General features: G+C 42.8%; 1 protein-coding gene and 1 pseudogene across 2 annotated transcripts in view; both read right to left on the reverse strand.

Annotated features, from left to right (window-relative positions):
* The window catches only part of UBE3D (ubiquitin protein ligase E3D), a 232,058-nt gene that overhangs the window by 96,449 nt on the left and 117,366 nt on the right, over window positions 1-18,243 (reverse strand). The gene's annotated exons all lie outside the window — the stretch shown is intronic.
* LOC132500405 (cytosol aminopeptidase-like) lies at window positions 1,898-16,394 on the reverse strand (annotated as a pseudogene).

Below are 18,243 nucleotides of genomic sequence, written 5' to 3' on the forward strand. Positions count from 1 at the left end.
CAGAAACAACCCAGGTATCCATCAAGAGGAGAATGTATTAACAAATTGTGGTTTTTTCATACAATGGATGACTATTGTGCAATAAAAAGAGAGTGAACCACTGATAAATGCAATAATGTGGATAAACTGCAAACACATCATGTTAAGTAAAAGAGACTAGACCCAAGAAAAAAGAGTATACACTATACGATTTAATTTATACGAAGTCCAAATATAGGCAAAATGAATCTATGTTGATAGAAATGAGAGACAGTGGTTTCAGGGGAGGGAGGATTAATAAAAAGGCCTGAAGGGAACTTTCTGGAGAAATGGATATGATCCATACCTTCTTTCTGGATGGTAGTTACATGGGTGTATGTACAGCAGTAGTTCTCCACCATGGGTGGTTTTGCTACCCAGGGAACATGTGGCAATGCCTGGAGACACTTTTGATTGTCACCCCCCAGGAGGGGATGCTACTGGCATTTAGTGACTAGAGGTCACGGATTAACAGACAGCTTCCTACAAGAAAGAATTCCCTATTCCAAAATATCAACTGTGCCAAGGCTGAGAAACCTAGTGTACATACAGTTGTCAAAACTCACCAAACTGGACAACTAAAATCTGAACATCCTATTGAATGATAATTATTACCAAAAGAAAGAAAGAAAAAAGAACTCAGTAACCTCTCTCCTCACCCCAAAATATAGGTGAAGGACAAGATTGGGGGAAAAAAAAATTCACGTTTCAATTCTGTGAGTTCAACTGCTCAAAAAACAATTTCAATATCCAAATCATGCTCAGTTAATGTTGATTGAAATTTTAAAATCTTGGGCAAACTTCCAGTTCTGCATGTAAGGAGCTTGGAAGTTGCCATTCCATCCTAACAAGTAAAAAGCTGGGACTTCCTGGTGGCGCAGTGGTTGGGAGTCCGCCTGCCGATGCAGGAGACACAGGTTTGTGCCCCGGTCCGGGAGGATCCCACATGCCGCGGAGCGGCTGGGCCCGTGAGCCGTGGCTGCTGAGCCTGCGCGTCCGGAGCCTGTGCTCCGCAACGGGAGAGGCCACAACAGTGAGAGGCCCGCGTACCGCAAAAAAAAAAAAAAAAAAAAAAGCTGAACAGACTGAAAAATCAACAGCTCTTGGATCCATAAGGGAGAGGAGGCCACAGGGCAAACCGAGACTGGAGAGACAGGACAAGGCGGGGATTCAAGGCTTACTGGAGGAGAGGTTTACTAGAGGGAGCCAGAGCCAAGGTAGGAAACCTGGGCTGTAATTGACAAACCGCAGGAGGCTCAGTGTGCACCCGTCTGAGAGTGAAAAACTGCAAGGGGATCCAGTCATAATGGGTCCCACAGTTGTGTGAGATTTACCTCCAGAGGCTCGACCCAGGTTCTCACAATAAATATGGGAGAAAAATGCCCTTGAGCTTCCAGAGAGGGGAGGGGAAAAGGAACCATTTTGAAATATGCCAGAGCCCTCTGTTCTTAACAAGGTCTGCCCTCGGGGGGCGGGGGGGACGACTAGTTAACCAGAATCTAACCCTGCTGGGTGTTATTAGAGCCTAACTGACCTGGGGAAAGGGAAATGACCAACTCCAGCCCAATGTGGCCATCCCATACCACCGAAGGGGGGAGAAAAAAAATTAAAACTTGATATAAAAATGTCCAAAAAAATTATACTGGGGGAAAGATGGACGGGGTATGGGCAGTCCTCTGCACAACTCTTCCTTCAAACACACCCTTCCTATCTCCCCTCTCCCACTGGTAAAACTCACACCGTGGGCTACTCCACTTAAAACTGCCTGAAGGAGTTACATTTGGGCCTCAGGGAAGTTGATATGGTTGTGCACAGACAGCCCTGGGTGATAAAAAACAGTGGGGGGCAGGGAGCCCGCCTGGCCCTTCAGCCTCAGCATCTAATCACCCAACTCAGCCTCCACGCTCCTCCCGCCCATGGCTCTGAGCTCAGGAACATCACGGGAGGCAGCCGCAGGGCGAGGCGGGCGTGGAGCTGGGTGAGGGCTTCCCGCTCTCGCACAGGTCACAGTAACAGGCTGGCAGCTGGTTTCCACGGTTCTCCCTGAATCTCAGGAAAGTTCCGGTACAAAGTAAAAAGTTGTTCTTAAGTGGAAAAAGAAATGGATCCGGAAATGCTACGCCGTAAACTAGTTTATGGTACAGGTGCTGTTTACCTCTGATGTTTGCAGAAAACAAGTAGCTCATGACTCAGGTTACTAAAGTTGAGTTTCCAAAACATTTTTTCCCGCGGGGGGAGTCTGAACTGTATACAATTAGCCTTCGTGCCAGTGAGTTTCATTCCCTACTGCTTACAGGGGCACCCGGAATACATTTTACACTAAAGCCTGGAGGCAGCCCTGAGTCGGCTGTGCCGTTACCTGTACGCCTAAGCCAGTCAAGAGACAGATTACTCAGAAATGCCTCTGGTGGAGATGCTGCAGAGCTCCTTCAACATTCTGGCCTTCTCCCAGACCAAGAACTTTTGCCTCAAGTTTGAATTAACTGACTTTCAACACAAGCATGCACGTCGGCTTCCCCTCCCTTTATGCAGGAGGAAGTAGCTGCTTCAACTTCTGGCCGGGCGAACGAGAACTCCCAAGTTGGAAAAACTGCCCTCAAAAACTGTATCCCTCACTCACTCTCAGAAGCCTGAAGTTCTGTGCTTGTCTCTAACCTTCGCGTTGATTCTCCAGGAGGCGAGCTCTCTGAGCAATGAAGCCCATTAGCTAAATTCTTTTGGAAACCTGACAACCTCACACTGCGCCCTGGTTCCTGTGGGCACATCTGCTGCCCAGAAGGGGAGTGAAATTGGATGTGTTTTAGACGCACATCTAAAGAGAGTTTTAGATGTGGTAGACGGTGGACAAGAAAGGCACCTTTACACTTTGGCCACCATCTCTGACATATTCAAATACTCCAGCTTTACCATCATCCATTCAATACTTGAACTGTTGATTCCAGGGAGCTACTTCGTAGGGTGGGATTCACAAAAGAGACAAAGCCCCAGTGATTTTTAATTCCCAAACCTTGCATGCAACAGCTCCATGGAATGTTCAACAGCCCTTGCCCATGCACATGGACACTGGTGGGGGGGCGGGGAGGGAGACGGGGGGACCACATGCCTCTTCTTGCTGACACTTGGTGTTTTCGTTTTCCCAGTAAAAACCATTTTTATCCACCCACCCTCCACCGCACAAAAGGCAAACCTGCAATGTGGGATAGTAATGTCTTATCTAAATTTCTGTCTATACCTCCATGGGGTCTTGCACGCAGGAGGCTTTCAATAAATATTTGTTGGCTGAAATGAATAAATGATTGAATTAATGAGTTACGTAACTAGAATCCAGGCTAAGTTCTTTTCTATGGAGGTGTCAAAAAAAAAAAGTTTAATAGGATGGAGCTAAAAACAGACTGGGAATTTCGATATTTTCAACTCTAACACTTCCATGCTACTGGGCAAAGCCTCACCCTGGCCAAAATGGGACTTGGCTTAGAAAGCATTGCTTACAGCTTTGCCCAGCACTGCTTCACAGGCCTCAAGGTTGAGACCGAGGGGCAGAGACCTTCATTGCCCTTCCCAGCTCTGTGAAGAGGTAACTATCAGAAGGTAGGGGCCTGGGGATTCCGTGGTGATTTTGTTTCCTACAAAAGTTGCTTTTTGGGGTAACGTTGTAAGAATCCAAGAATTAGAATGGGGTGATAACCATTTTCATGATGAAAACACAAACTTAAAGACAACCTCAATCATCAAGTGATTTAAAATGTAGAAATTTAGGCGGGCAGTGACAGCGACAAGGTGAAGGTGTTCCAAGTGCGATTCTGAACACTGACGCATCGTCTGGGTCTTAACAATGACCATGAGGACCTACTGTAGAGCACAGGGAACCCTTCTCCGTACTCTGTAATGACCTATATGGGAAAAGAATCTAAAAAAGAGTGGATATATGTATATGTATAACTGACTCGCTTTGCTGTACAGAAGAAACTAATACAACCTTGTAAATCAACTATCCTCCAATAAAATTAAGACAAACAAAAAAACAATGATCGTGGCTCACCAGGTTTACATGGGTTTGCTTTCCACGCACATTTTGTGTCACCCTCGTCTAACTCAAAAGATCTCATCCCACAAGATCACCTATCATTAGTGATGATGCACTCTTAGAAGACAAATATAGACCCCAGAGGTGATGCATCAGCGGTCTTAAAATAATGAATGCTTATCCTCACGAGGCCACCTACACCAAGGCACTTGGGAACAGTTCACCATAGCCATGTCACAGAAGGATGGTGACATCATTTTTCTTACCTGCAGAAGCAGGTCATAGCAAGAGCCTTTGGCAAAGGAACCAGAGTGGACACTGAATGGGTTCTGTGACACAATCTTTTCATTTTTCATCTCAAGGCAAGACTTAATCGTTGGTTCACTGTACTCGCTAATCATCTCCCTTCATGGTAACAGGACCAGAATGAGGCTTGGAAGTGCAGTATTTGGGGACACAGCAAAAAGCCCCACTACCAGAATACTGCTGCTACGTTGAATAACCAGAGCTCAAGCATTTCAGGCAGCCACTGGGTTTTGTGGTTCTGTTTCCAATGATATGAAAATAAAACCGATCATCATAAACCAGCACACCGATCTGGAGTCTGAGCTAGGCAGTACAGAAGCACAGAGGTTAAAGGTTATAGCATTTCACACAGAAACCTTTTAAATTCTGCATACGGCCCCCATGTGGGACATTTTATTTCTGTGGAGACTTTTATTTAAACTCAACCATTCAGACTTTCCAAACACAACGTGAGTTATGTGCGTTTCACTAGTGCTACTGCCTTCTAAATAATGAATGCCTTTCCCAATGAGGATGAAGAAGGTAGAAAAAAGAGGTAGACAGTAGCAGGAAGGGGAACCATGACATTCGCGAGTACTGTGTGATCTCAGGAGGCCTCATCAGAGGGGCTGAAACGCACCTCACCTAAAGCTTTGTCCTGTCATCCCTCAGAAAGGCTCAACCTGCTTCCTGTACCAGCAGCTTCTCCCTGGCTAATGCTGTGTCTCCTGACCATCAGGCACTTGTGTTCAGACTACTGATGGTGGACTTTCTTCCTGGGGCACGGACACATTGTCTCTAGGACACCAGGCTTCTCTGCCAACTCTGTGGTCTTATCGACCTACCTTTTTTTTTTTTTTTAATCGAAGTATAGATGATGTACAATATTATGTAAGTTGCAGGTGTACAATAGAGTGACTCACAATTTTTAAACGCTATATCCCATTTATAGTTATTATAAAATATTGGCTATATTCCCTGTGTTGTAAATATATCCTTGTACCTTATTTTATACAGAATAGTTTGTACCTGTTAATCCCCTCCCCCTATGTCACCCCTGCCCCCACTGGTAACCACTAGTTTGTTCTCTATAACTGTGAGTCTGCCTCATTTTTGTTATATTCACCATTTTGTTGTATTTTTTACCTGTTTTTAAAGGGATGTTCTCTGAAGTTCTGGTAAGGGCTAGAACCCATTCTTTGGCTCCAATTCAGAGTTACTCATTTCGTACAGTCCTTCCTCCCTTCCCCACAAAACGCACTAAAAAGCTTTCCTCTGTCCTTTTTCTCCCCCTTACTTTCTTCTTGCTCAGAGCAATCCTATTTCATTTTTCACAGAATATGATTTTCTGTGTTCACTTTATCATTTTTACCCCCTCAGTGTCATTAATGACCTTCGAGCTATTAATAACCTTCAGTTATTCTACGTTTTTTCCTTCCACCTTCATCCTTATTTTGCCCCCATTTCAGAGCTGAAGGACAACTGTACAATGAGTAAATTGTAAAGTTGTGTCACAGTTCCCCTAGGGACAGTCTCCTTCCTTGCGCTATTAAGTTAGAAAATGGCTTTTTTAAAAAAATCAAGGTTTTGTCACAGAGCAGGTGCAATCATTACAATGTGAAATTAGTCCTTTTTCCAGTGAAAGTGAGGCAATACTTTACTTGTAACTGCACAAAGGGATTTAGGAAATGGAATATATATATAAAAAAAAAAAACTATCAAGAGCTTTAGAGGGTTATGTGCAAAGTTATATGATATTTTGTTCCTGCAATATAGACAATAAAGCCATGCCACTGTGGAATGCCAAAGTTTTGCTTTCTGGATTCACCAATGCAACATCAGTTCATTTAAACTTTGGAGAATGACCTGCTTTTCATTCATGCACACATCCATGTCGTCTCTGCTCCCCACGTTCACTGGGCTCCTCCAATGTGCCAGGCAGAGTGATGAATTAAAAAAAAGCAAAAAAAACCCAGAGAAATCTTTTTTATCCTGAAAAGCATGTCGATGGTTATCCCCTATTCTAGGCAAGCTGCTCACTTCAAAAATTATCTCATAAATTGTATTTTCTTGCAGAAAATGAGGTGGTATAGTAATAATAAACCTGCCTGCAGGCAGGTTCACTAAGGCAGATGTGGTTTTACAGCACTCTGTAAAAGCCATGACTGTTTCACTAGTTAATAACTGGCAGCCCAGTGGGCTTGGACCACAGTGGGAGAAAAACAACCAGGCCTTGGATTCTTGCTCTGTGGTTTGTTGCTCGTCTAGCTTTGACTTAGCCTCTCTGAGCCTCAGTTTCCTCCTGTGAAAAACAGGACCAGCTGCACCAGTTTCCAAAGAGTGGTTCTTAGGATTGACTGAGATAAAATCCACAAGGCTTCTATTACTGTGCCTGTCGCAAAGTCGATGCTCCATACATTACAGTTTTAGCAGCATCATTATCACGACTGGAGTTTACAGCCTGGTAGACACGACAGCCCTAAATCAAGGCATTATTTTTTTCTCAGAAGGAGAATGACAGGGCTAAGTTCAAGGAGGCAGAGGAGACAGGTTGAAAATTAGGGTCTCCCTCGTCCGAGCCCCGCCCCACTTCTCTGAGTTGGGCACCTACATACCCCAATTACTCCTTATCTCCACGAATGCCCTTCTGCATCAGCACCCCAGTCACTGACCCCTCCCTTTCACCATGATCTTTTCCTCTATCTCGCCCAAACTTATGGAGAGATAGCTTAACTCAGGGAAGTAGCTGACCACTTTAAATGAGTCAAAGAAAGGGAAGAGGGGACTTCCCTGGTGGCGCAGTGGTTGAGAGTCCGCCTGCCGATGCAGGGCACACGGGTTCGTGCCCCGGTCCGGGAGGATCCCACATGCCGCGGAGCGGCTGGGCCCGTGAGCCATGGCCGCTGAGCCTGCGCGTCCGGAGCCTGTGCTCCGCAACGGGAGAGGCCACAGCAGTGAGAGGCCCGTGTACCGCAAAAAAAAAAAAAAAAAAAAAAAAAAAAGAAAGAAAGAAAGGGAAGAAAATAAATCAATTTTCTTTTTGTTTGCGGATGGAGATGACGGAAGAGGAAAAGAAGGACACAGAGATAACTGGACTAAAAAAAAAAGGGGGGGGACTTAATGATCCTAACTTAACAACAGAAACTGATGCTTGCTTGCGGAGAGGCCTATCGATTTCATGTGTTCGCCTCAATTTGGGTCACAGAATTATAGAACACTAGAGCTGGAAGAGATCTCAAAAATCATTCAGTCAAACCCCATCCTTTTAGATCTAAAGAAACTGAGGCCCAAAGAAGTCTTATATGATGTGCTGAAGGCAACCCAGCTCATTGCTGCAGACCTACAACTAGACTAGGTTTCTTACAGTTTCATTCCAAACAGAAGAATGTCAAATGATTTGGGTGTAGTATTTTTTTTTTTTTTTTTGCGGCATGCGGGCCTCTCACCGTTGTGGCCTCTCCCGTTGCGGAGCACAGGCTCCGGATGCACAGGCTCAGCGGCCATGGCTCACGGGCCCAGCCGCTCCGCGGCATGTGGGATCCTCCCGAACCGGGGCACGAACCCGTGTCCCCTGCATTGGCAGGCGGACTCCCAACCACTGCGCCACCAGGGAAGCCCTGGGTATAGTATGTTTAGGCGGCTGAGGTTATCATATTTTGTCTCTTGTTTGTTTGTTGCTATTGTCTCCATTTAGCATGAAAAAGATGCAGTCTGACTTGATAAGTCTGGACTGCTGGGATTTACTTTAAGTGCCCAGTGATGGTGGTGGAGTGGCCCGTGAATGCTCTGAAATTGCAGGCAGAATTAGAAGTGGATGGACATTTTTCTAGGAATAGGGTAAGAAGCTTTAACACGCTCTCAAAGGCGCCAGCGAGCAAAACAAAGTTAAGCGAGTGGACTGGGCACAGAAGAGAGTGGTGAGCCCAGTGTTTCCACGCTCTGCAGGTAGGGTGCTTCCAGGGCAGACCTGGGGGCTGCGGGCGGGGTAGGGAGAAGCTGGCTGTCAGAGCAGACTCCGCCGTCCACCTTGGCGTCAAGCAGTGTGGCTTTACCTCCTACCTTCTTTTGAAATTTATGTTCTGCTCAGTTTGCTGAAAGAAAGTCTTCTGCTGCTGGGAGTAGGGAGACTGAAAACCACTGTTACAGCACGCCTATAAAATCTCAGCGAAGGTGTGAGTTCCTGTCCATAATAATTTACAGCATTCTGCCAAGAGCGCCCCTTCTCCTGACTGTCTCTGTTGCTGTTCTTTTACTCTCGTGTTTAACCATCAAGATGATAGCTACCTCTTGCCTTCTCAACATCTTCATGAGTTCCTGCTGGTGGCAAGAAAATAAGGGCCAGGCATTGGAAGTGGCTAGAAAAAAAGAGCCTGAGTCCACCCTTTCTCATTCTGAGAGGATAATGGAAATTACTTTTTCTGTTTCCCTGGCATCTCACAGGCTGATCTTCGTCCCAAAGGCCTAGGTGCTGCTTTAGATGTATCAGAATCCCTGAGGGACTGTCCACCTTTTTCTTTTTTTATCACCAGAGAAATGCTCTCCCCTCCATTTTTCTCAGACAATAAAGAGTTGAGGGCATATATTTACAAACAAGAAGTTTTAAGTTTTATAGAATGTTCATTAACTTGAATTATGGATGGGGAAAAATGAGAACTAGTAAAAAGCAATAATGTTTAGAAAGCAATATATTTGGTCATTTTCACCCCAAATTAGAACTTCATGCCCCTAAGACACAAGTCTAAATAATGTTGTTTGTGTTGCATTAATCTTAAGCTATAATACGGCAAAAGCAGATTACAGGAGATCACAAAGAAATAGTTATAACATTAGCAGCAGCTAGCAGGAATATTTTGGCAAGCAATCACTCTTAAAGATTCAGTTATAAACATCAGGATCACGGTCTGGGCCTGTGTGAGTTTCTACGATATTCGAGTACAAACATATGACTTCAAAAATAAGTATCATACTGAAAATTGACCACTCAGAAGACGTTTTTATATTTGAGGTTTGATGTTTCTCTTCTTCTGGTTTTACCCCCTGACGTCATGTGTTGATGAAGGTTGGCGGAGCCTGGGGTTGGAAGGGTAGTTAGCAATCAGCTGGTTCACTCTCTCTCTCCCATTCTCCCCAAGTCTAACCATGTCTACTACTCCATGTGGCCCCTCCCTTAGAATTAGAATTTTTAAAGCTATTCTCTCATTGAATAGCTGCGCAGACACCCAGCACTGTTCCGGGCATTGTGAATTATATTATACAAGTATAAGATGATGTTCCTGTTTTCAAGGAATTTATCATCTCACTGGAAACCTTGGAAGTACCTTTAAGCAGCTGTCATACTAAGTGATAGCAGCCAGAGCAGGAAGTGATGAAAACGCAGGAGTGAATCTTATTGTCTTCTTTGGGATCTTTTACAGTACCTCATATCAGGTTTATAACACGGCTTGTTGAACCAGAGGGGTACAGACAACAGAACACTGGGCTGGGAGATAAGGGGCCGCGTCTCCAAGAGTAACAGAAGTCGATGTGTAGAATTAGAAACAGAGGGAATAGTCACAGGGATAAAAGTAACAACCATTTATTTGTTTCCAAGTACTTCTCATATACTCATTGACTTTATAGTTACAATATCTATCAAGTAATACTATTAATATATAGATGAAGAGACAGAGGCTAAGAGGGGTCCTATAGTCAGCATGTGGAGGGGTTGAACTTTCACACCACGCCTGTCTGATTTCTAAGCCCATGCTTAAAAATGCATCTCGACTCCCTAAGTCCTATCATTTCCGAGATTCTGTGTCTTAAATACATAGTATTTGATATCTTCTTTAATTATGAAATATAGCAAAGCTCATATTCAGACATTTCTGCAGAAATTTTACTGATAACTAAGTATGTAATGATTTTCTAGTCCTCACATTAATATACCTTAAAGGCTTTTACTGTAGCATCCTTAAGGTAACAACAAACCCTTCACAAATCCAAACTTTTTCTGCTGTTTATATGCATGACTGAACTGCTATGGTTACAAGGTTTTTAAAAGTCACTTTACAAATGAGAAAATGATGGTATCAGGTATTAAGAAACGCACCTGAGTTTATTTGATGAAAAAGTTCAAAAGAAGACCAAAGCATTTTCCAGAACAGGTTCCTAGTTTAGCTCAGCTGAAGTTCCACGTAAGCACAAGGTTGGGTATAACGAGATATAAACCAGTGCACTGTCTTCTTTGCTGCTATAGATTCATTCATGAAAGAATTATAAGAGAGTTTTCACTCTCCTCGACTTCCCTCATGCATAGCAAGAGCAGAAAGACCCTAGTGAGCATGACTCTGGACCTTCCTTACTCCCCCTTGAGGCTAGCGCTTCCAGAGGCCAGGGGAGTGGGCAGCCCCACAAGCAGAAAGTAGAATTCTTAAGATGCAAGTCAGGGGAGGGGTGGGTTAAGTTCCAAAGTGGTGGCGACTCCTGCTCTTCATATAGTTCCTGGCTGTACAAGTGTCAGGATCCAGGAGGGCAGATGATTCTAAGGTCAAGGTCCTTAGCGGAGGTCCCAGAGGCAGCAGAATGGGTCTCAGTGACTAGCCTGGCACAGGGGGAGTCAAAACCCCAGGGAAACCATTCTTCTGGATTTGGGCAGAGTGTCTTGCCAGGAATCTTTTTCCTTGATTTTCTTGGACTGATAAAGACTGGTTACTTGTAAGAGAATCAATCGACTGATGACTTTAGGAGAGAGAAAACTTGCCTGAGAAAAACAAGCGGACATTGTAGTTTCAACGTCTATCCCCAAAATGGCAAACAGGAAGCAACGTCTCACACACAAAAGTTCACTATAAACATTCACTATCTGAGAAAACAGTACTTCAAACATCACCATATGAAATTACTAAGAAAAGTCTCATTTTCCAAGTCTGATTCCTAACATTAGGGCTCAACTGCTAAAAAAAAGTATATAAATTTTGAAAAGACATATTCACAGAAAGAACTACTATACATTAACACTAGAACCAAATACCACACAGTTGGCTGGAGTCATGGGAGAGAAGTGTTTTGGGATGAATTATGGAACAAAGGGGGTCCGAGTCTAGCAATTAATCTCTGAAGTCTTTCGCCAAAGTTTCCCTTCTCATCCAGGCTGACAGATGCATTTTGGGATTTGATATCCAGAAAATCCTTAGGAGGAATTCTAAAAGTAATTTTTCTCAGAGGAGGCAAAGTAGTAAAGAAGGCAAGGTAGGGGCTTCCCTGGTGGTGCAGTGGCTGAGAATCTGCCTGCTAATGCAGGGGACATGGGTTCGAGCCCTGGTCCGGGAGGATCCTACGTGCCCCGGAGCAACTAGGCCCGTGAGCCACAACTACTGAGCCTGCGCGTCTGGAGCCTGTGCTCCGCAACAAGAGAGGCCGCGAGAGTGAGAGGCCCGCGCACCGCGATGAAGAGTGGCCCCCGCTTGCCACAACTAGAGAAAGCCCTCGCACAGAAACGAAGACCCAACACAGCAAAAATAAATAAATAAATTAATAAACTCCTACCCCCAACATCTTCTTAAAAAAAAAAAAAAGAAGGCAAGGTAAATTGCCTTCAGTAATCCTTTGATATGCTCTTTTTAGTATGGTAACAGCATGCTGATCTGCAACAACACAATTTAAATGAAAATTTAAGATATATTACACATTTTGCTGCCCTTAAAAACAGCAATGCACCAAGCCTAAAAAGATTTCATCAGGCACAATTTAACCTTTTCCTGATGATCCAAAGTCAATATTATGAATTACCTATTAGTTCTGTGGTCTCAGGCAAGTCACGGGAACCTCTAAGCATAGGTGTCCTCTTTACCATGTGAATGACAGTACTTCCCTCACAGAACGGTGATGGTGGATTAAATGAGGTCAACCCTGTAAAGCACTTAGCACGGAGTCCTTTGCATTCTTAAAAGACTCAAAATGGTAGCTACTGCTACTTTTAACATATTTCCCTGCTTTTGGCTGTGATCTAGAAAATTAGGTTGACCTATGAGTGTAACTTCTCAAGAAGTTACTACATAGGATTTAAAACTTTAAAAGATTTATTTGTCTTTTAGGAAAACAAAAGATCTAACTCCCATTTCTTCCAATATGGTAGACTTGATGTCAGAAGAAGCCCTCTCAATACAAAAGACTAAAAATGCTGAATAAATATTTTTAAAATCTTTAAAGCCCACAGCTAAATTGTCAGGAGGATAATTGAACCCTCCGGTGGGAAAAGAATCCTGCACCTCTTGGTAAGCCAGGGTGGAAGAAAGAGTTTCCCAGAGGCCTCTGCCTATCCTTGAAGGTCTCGACGAGAGTGTGAGCTTTAACCTTGGAATTTTGGGGGTCCGAGGACAAGCCTGGGGCCCTGAAAAATAGAAGGTTGGATCAGAGACCCCGGAGATTCCTGCCCCACCCCACAGTGAACAAACTGGGGAAAAATATCCACGTTCTAGAGGCAGACTGTGGGTGAGGCTACTTGCCTGCCTCGGCCTTGACTCAGAGTCTGGCATGGGGGGTGGGGGAAAGGCAGCCCTGAGAAATCCTGGTCACAGGTCCACGCTAGAGCGTTAGAATTCGCCCTGTTTGGGATTAGAATTCACCCTGTTTACGGGGCCTCCCAAATAATCCTCTCTGCAGGAGCATACTTTCCACCCAGGCCTCAAAGAACTCCCACAGATAAAGTTCCAAGGAGAGCGCGAGCTTGCCCGTACAGTTACCCAGTACGCGAGCAGCTGAGCAGAAACAAGGTACAGAGCCAGACCCACAAGGCTGTAGGGATTTTAAGTACGGAAGAACAAATAATAAGTATGTTTAAAGAAATAAAAGAAGTACCAAAAGTGTGCCTAGGGAACATGAGACTTTCAAAACTTCGGGAAGATCTGAAAAAGAAACAAACAGCATTTCTGGAAATGCAAAAGATAAAAATTGACACCAGAAATTTAACAGATAAGGCAAAACATGAGATGGGACATCGCTGAAGAAAGATTAGTGATTAAGACTAAATAATAGGGCCTCCCTGGTGGCACAGTGGTTAAGAATCCACCTGCCAATACGGGCACATGGGTTCGAGCCCTGGTCTGGGAAGATCACACATGCTGCGAGGCAACTAAGCCTGTGCACCACAACTACTGAGCCTGTGCTCTAGAGCCCGTGAGCCACAACTACTGAGTCCACGTGCCTAGAGCCCGTGCTCCACAACAAGAGAAGCCACCGCAATGAGAAGCCCATGCACCGCAACGAAGAGTGGCCCCCGCTCACCGCAACTAGAGAAAGCCCACGTGCAGCAACGAAGACCAATGCAGCCAAAATAAATTAATTAATTTTAAAAAACAACTAAATAATAGTTGTAGCAGGCATAAAAGGTATATTCTGAACAACTTTCACCAAAATTCTGAAAATGTAGATGAAACAGACAAATCTCGAGAATGTAAATTACTGAAAGTGATTAAAGAAGAAATAGAAAGCCTGAATCATCCTAAACCTTTACTTCTGCTGAGTCAGCAGTTAAACATTTTTTCTGACTTGGAAAACACCAGGTCCAGTTTTACAAATGAGTTTTACCAAACAGGTAATTTCAATCTTATTATAAAGTCTTCCAGAAACAGAAAAAGAAGAAACTCTCTCTCCAAGTCGTTTTAAGGGCCTATCAAAACCTTGACACAAAAACCCCGGCAAAGACAGTATAAACGAAGAAAAGTACAAGCTTGTCTCAACTCTGAATATAAATGCAGATCCTAAACAAAAGATGAGGAAACTACAGATCATGACCAAACTGAGAGTAACTCAAGAGTAAGTTTAACGTTTGAAAATTTCAGGTAATTCACCATATTAACAGAGGAGATGCAGAAAAAAATTGTGGGCAGCCAAAGCCTGGACTCAAATGTAAAAACAGAAATTAAGCTTTGTAATGTTCTTTGTAGGCTAATTACACCTTCCCTGCATACCTGGTAATTCACAGTAGGTAAAGCAGTGAAAAGAGGCTAATTTCTTTCTTAAGTAGAAACATGCATATGCAAAAACAGCATATAAAGAAAAGCCAGAAGGGGGGAAAAAACATACTTAAAAGAAACTAACACACCATTGTAAGGCAGTTATACTCCAATAAAGACGTAAAAAAAAAAAAAAAAGTCCCCAAACAGCCATCATTAAACACATTTCTCTCTTTATTCAAAACAGTTACTGAGCCTCTAACTGTACAGTGAGACACTGTACTTGACAAGATGTACAGTAATAAAAGCAAAAAAAGGTACAGCCTTTTTCTTGCATAGCTTATGACTACTAATTGATAAAACAGTACATTTTGGTGGAAAAGTAAATTGATTTGAACTTTCTGGAGAGTGATTTGGCAAAACGTCTCAAAACAAAAAATATTAAAAATATTCATAACCCTTTGACTTCAGAAATGATTAGAGATTCGGCCAAGGCGTATGGGCAAGAACTGTTTCTATAGTATAATTAATTTTTTGTACAAAAAGCTGAATTTATTGTTTCTGAAAACTGCCGAGTAACTTTAGTTTGTTTACAGTCTCTAGTATCACAGATTCAAAACATATTTTGAACATGTATTTTGCCTCTCAATACAATTATATGATCTAAAAAGTGATCAGGCAACTTGTAAACAATTTATTACCATTTATAGAATATGTTAAAAAAAATCCTTGCCCAGCAGGATACTAGCTTTATTTTTAAAATTGCTGAATCTTTGCATAAACTTTTAAAAAGGCACACATATTTCATTTTATTCTGTGTTTTAAAAAATGCCATCACTTGTTTCCTTTAAAAATTTTTCATCCATTTAAAAATGTTTTGAAGTTCAGCTGTTCAATTTAAGGTAGAATGTAGAAATTTCCTCGTATTTATATTAAACCTTACCCTTGTCTTGACTGAACCTAAGAACTCTGCTGGAGTCCTTGTTGGCCTCTTGGTCATGCTTTTCCTAAGACGTGGAATCTCGTCTTTACTGGTCATCACCTGCTATGTCTAAATGAGCCCATGGAGAATGTGTCCCATTCAGGTATGCTGTGGCTGGACATGACCCTGCAGACCTATATTGCCCACTGTTATTAATGAGCTGACAATCTGTAATCTGCCTCCTACAACGTTCAAATAGAGACAGCCCCCAGACACGGTCCTCCATTTCAATGCTGGCCTCAAGTAGTCTGGTCTGCCACCAGTATGAACTGGTAAAAATTCTAGTGATACCTGTCCCTCCCCCCGACCCCCAAGCTATGTCTGTGGCACCTGTTAAGGTCAGTCGAAACATTTCTGATGAACTTTGGATTGAAGATGTACACATAACAGAGAAAGTCAGCTAATATCCTTGGCTTAGCATTAATGTTATTGACTTGTATGGTCTCCCCATTCTTGGCTCTGATGACATCTCCTGGCTTGAAGGCTTAGGCTTGAGGTTACATTCACAAAGAGGGCCAGACCTATTACATTAAGTGGCAAGCTGAGCTTGTGGCAGTCACAATGGCTGAACACAGGGCAGCTCCTCCCATGTCAGCCCTCAGGACGTTGATGTTTGCAGACACCTTGATAAGATTACCACCAGGGCCAAAGGACATCCCCTTCCCAAAAATACGAGTGGCACTTTACTTGCATTGAGGCTGCCCCTGTAGTGAATCTGCAAGAAGACCAGATGTTCATTACATCATTTGGCCACACTTTAAAAAGATCCAATTTCTGGGTCTTCAGTCCAAGACGTAGATGTGATCTAGACCTGAGCTTTTACTCTTAGAACTTTAAGATTCTTCTCCATTATTTCTGCAAATATGGTAGGTATCATCTCATAGGCTGGTGTCTCCAACAAATAGGAGGCCAAGTTCTGCCCAGAAGCAAATAGGACTCCTCTCTACCAGGCCTGCGATTCCCCACTTCCACGTAGCTAAGCAAAGACAAGAGTTTTGTCTTTCTGCTTCAGCTCCGCACATTCGTATAGACCAAGATATGCCCTTCCCACTGCTGGGCAACCCCATGGATAGTCCTCCACAGATGAGATCTCTCTGTTGTGAAGCTGCCTGCACTCTGCTGGAGTAGCAACGCTGGATTTTTTTGCCTTCATTCTGGCTTTCCTGGTCATTTGTTCTGTCTGCCTTTTTACCCAGGATAACAGGATGGTGGAGAAGTCAGGACGCAGGCCATAAAAGGTTTGTGTTTTGCCTGCCTTCAGAGGTGGTTCAGAATGATCAAATTTCTCTCGATATTTCAGAAATCAGTTTATCACGATTATCTCCTGTCCATGTAAACTGTGAAGCAACTTCTTTTCCTTTGGCACAGATTCCTAAAACAAGGCCCTTTGCTATGGCTGTGGTAGGGAGACCCTAGTCCCAAAGATGCTTTATGCCCAGGCCCAGATAGGGACTCTGTTTATCATCTTAAAAACTGGAAACAGCCTCAGACTTCATACAGATAGTCATACAAATGAATATTATGCAGTCATTAAATATTATGTTTGCAAATCACATTAATGGCCAGGGAAACTGTTCCCAAAAATAAAACATTAAGGGAAAAAAGCAAAATCAACACTATTCATGCTTGAATATCATACAGGCATCACAAATCATGTTTCAAAGTGATGGAAGACAACAGCATATAATTGTTAAAAGTCACAGACTCTGGAGTGAGATCTGAGTTTGAATCCCGTCTCTATCACTTACGAGCTTTGTGAACTTTTAAAATCTCTCTGTGATTCAGTTTGCTCATGTGACAAAGGTAGACAATGACAGTACTCATATTAGAGACTCTTGAAAAGATTCAGTGAGTTAATATGTATAAAGTGCTTACAAGAGTGATACCACATTGTAAATACTCAATAAATATAAGCTATTCTTATTAAATGATATAAGAAACTATTAATGACATAAATGAAGAAAGCAGGATTTAACATTATGTACAGTATGATTCTAGTTTTGTAAAACCAACTGCCTTCTCTTTTCATCACCGCCCCCCCCCCAACCGCAGTTCTCCCCTGCATGTATGCAGAGAAAACTCCGGAAGGCGAGACACTTAAATGCTAACGCTGAAGGATATGATTCAGAAACTTTTTTTTTCCTTTTTAGACTATTTCATTTAAAAATTTCCAACAAGCACTATATATTTCTTTTAAAATTAGAGAGAAATTTTTTTTTTTTTTTTTAAAGGACTCCCGTTTCTTCTCGCTGGGCCACGGTACTCTGCCTCAGTGCTAGCGTGCTGATTTTTTTTTTTTCCCCACAGAGATCCAATTTAGGGACATAACTTTCAGGTTAGTAGGTAAGATAAGAGAAGGATGACTGGAGGAAAACATATCAAAAATACCAGAATGATGTCTAGAGGAGAATATATCAGAAAGGAAAAATTGGCAGGCGCCCACGTCATGGAGGAGAAAAGTAATTTCCATATTTCCATGTAGAGAAATGGGTCAGCTAGTGATGACACTCATGATAAAAGTCAGCACAAGGCTGGGGATAAGGAAAATGAGTTTTTCCCCCATCTAGGTTGATTTGCTTACGTTTTGTGCTCACAGCCTACCAAAGTCAAGATGTCCCATATATTATATAGGGACAAAAATTTGAATAAGGTTAAGTGACACAGATATGTCTGAAAACAAAGCCTACTTCTTTAGAAAATAAAATATATGATTTGAAGAAGGAATAATACACCGAAGTCACCTTTCTTTAAATTTGAATATATTTTTGTCTTTATGAATCAATCTACTGTAACAAAAATGTCCCTGGAGTGCTATCATATTTTCTGCCTGCCCAGCATCTTTCGAACACCCTTGAAATGTCTGAGGAATTTCTTTCCTTATTGGCCCTATTTCCCTAGGTCAGAAGCCAGAAAACTTGTTCCTCCAGACTCCTAAGAAGCTTAAAGGAGGAAATCCCAGCTTGCTTTATCCAAGCCCTTTCTCAGAATTTTCAGTCCATTTC

Source organism: Mesoplodon densirostris, chromosome 12 (assembly GCF_025265405.1).
Source record: "Mesoplodon densirostris isolate mMesDen1 chromosome 12, mMesDen1 primary haplotype, whole genome shotgun sequence".
NCBI lineage: Eukaryota > Metazoa > Chordata > Mammalia > Artiodactyla > Ziphiidae > Mesoplodon > Mesoplodon densirostris.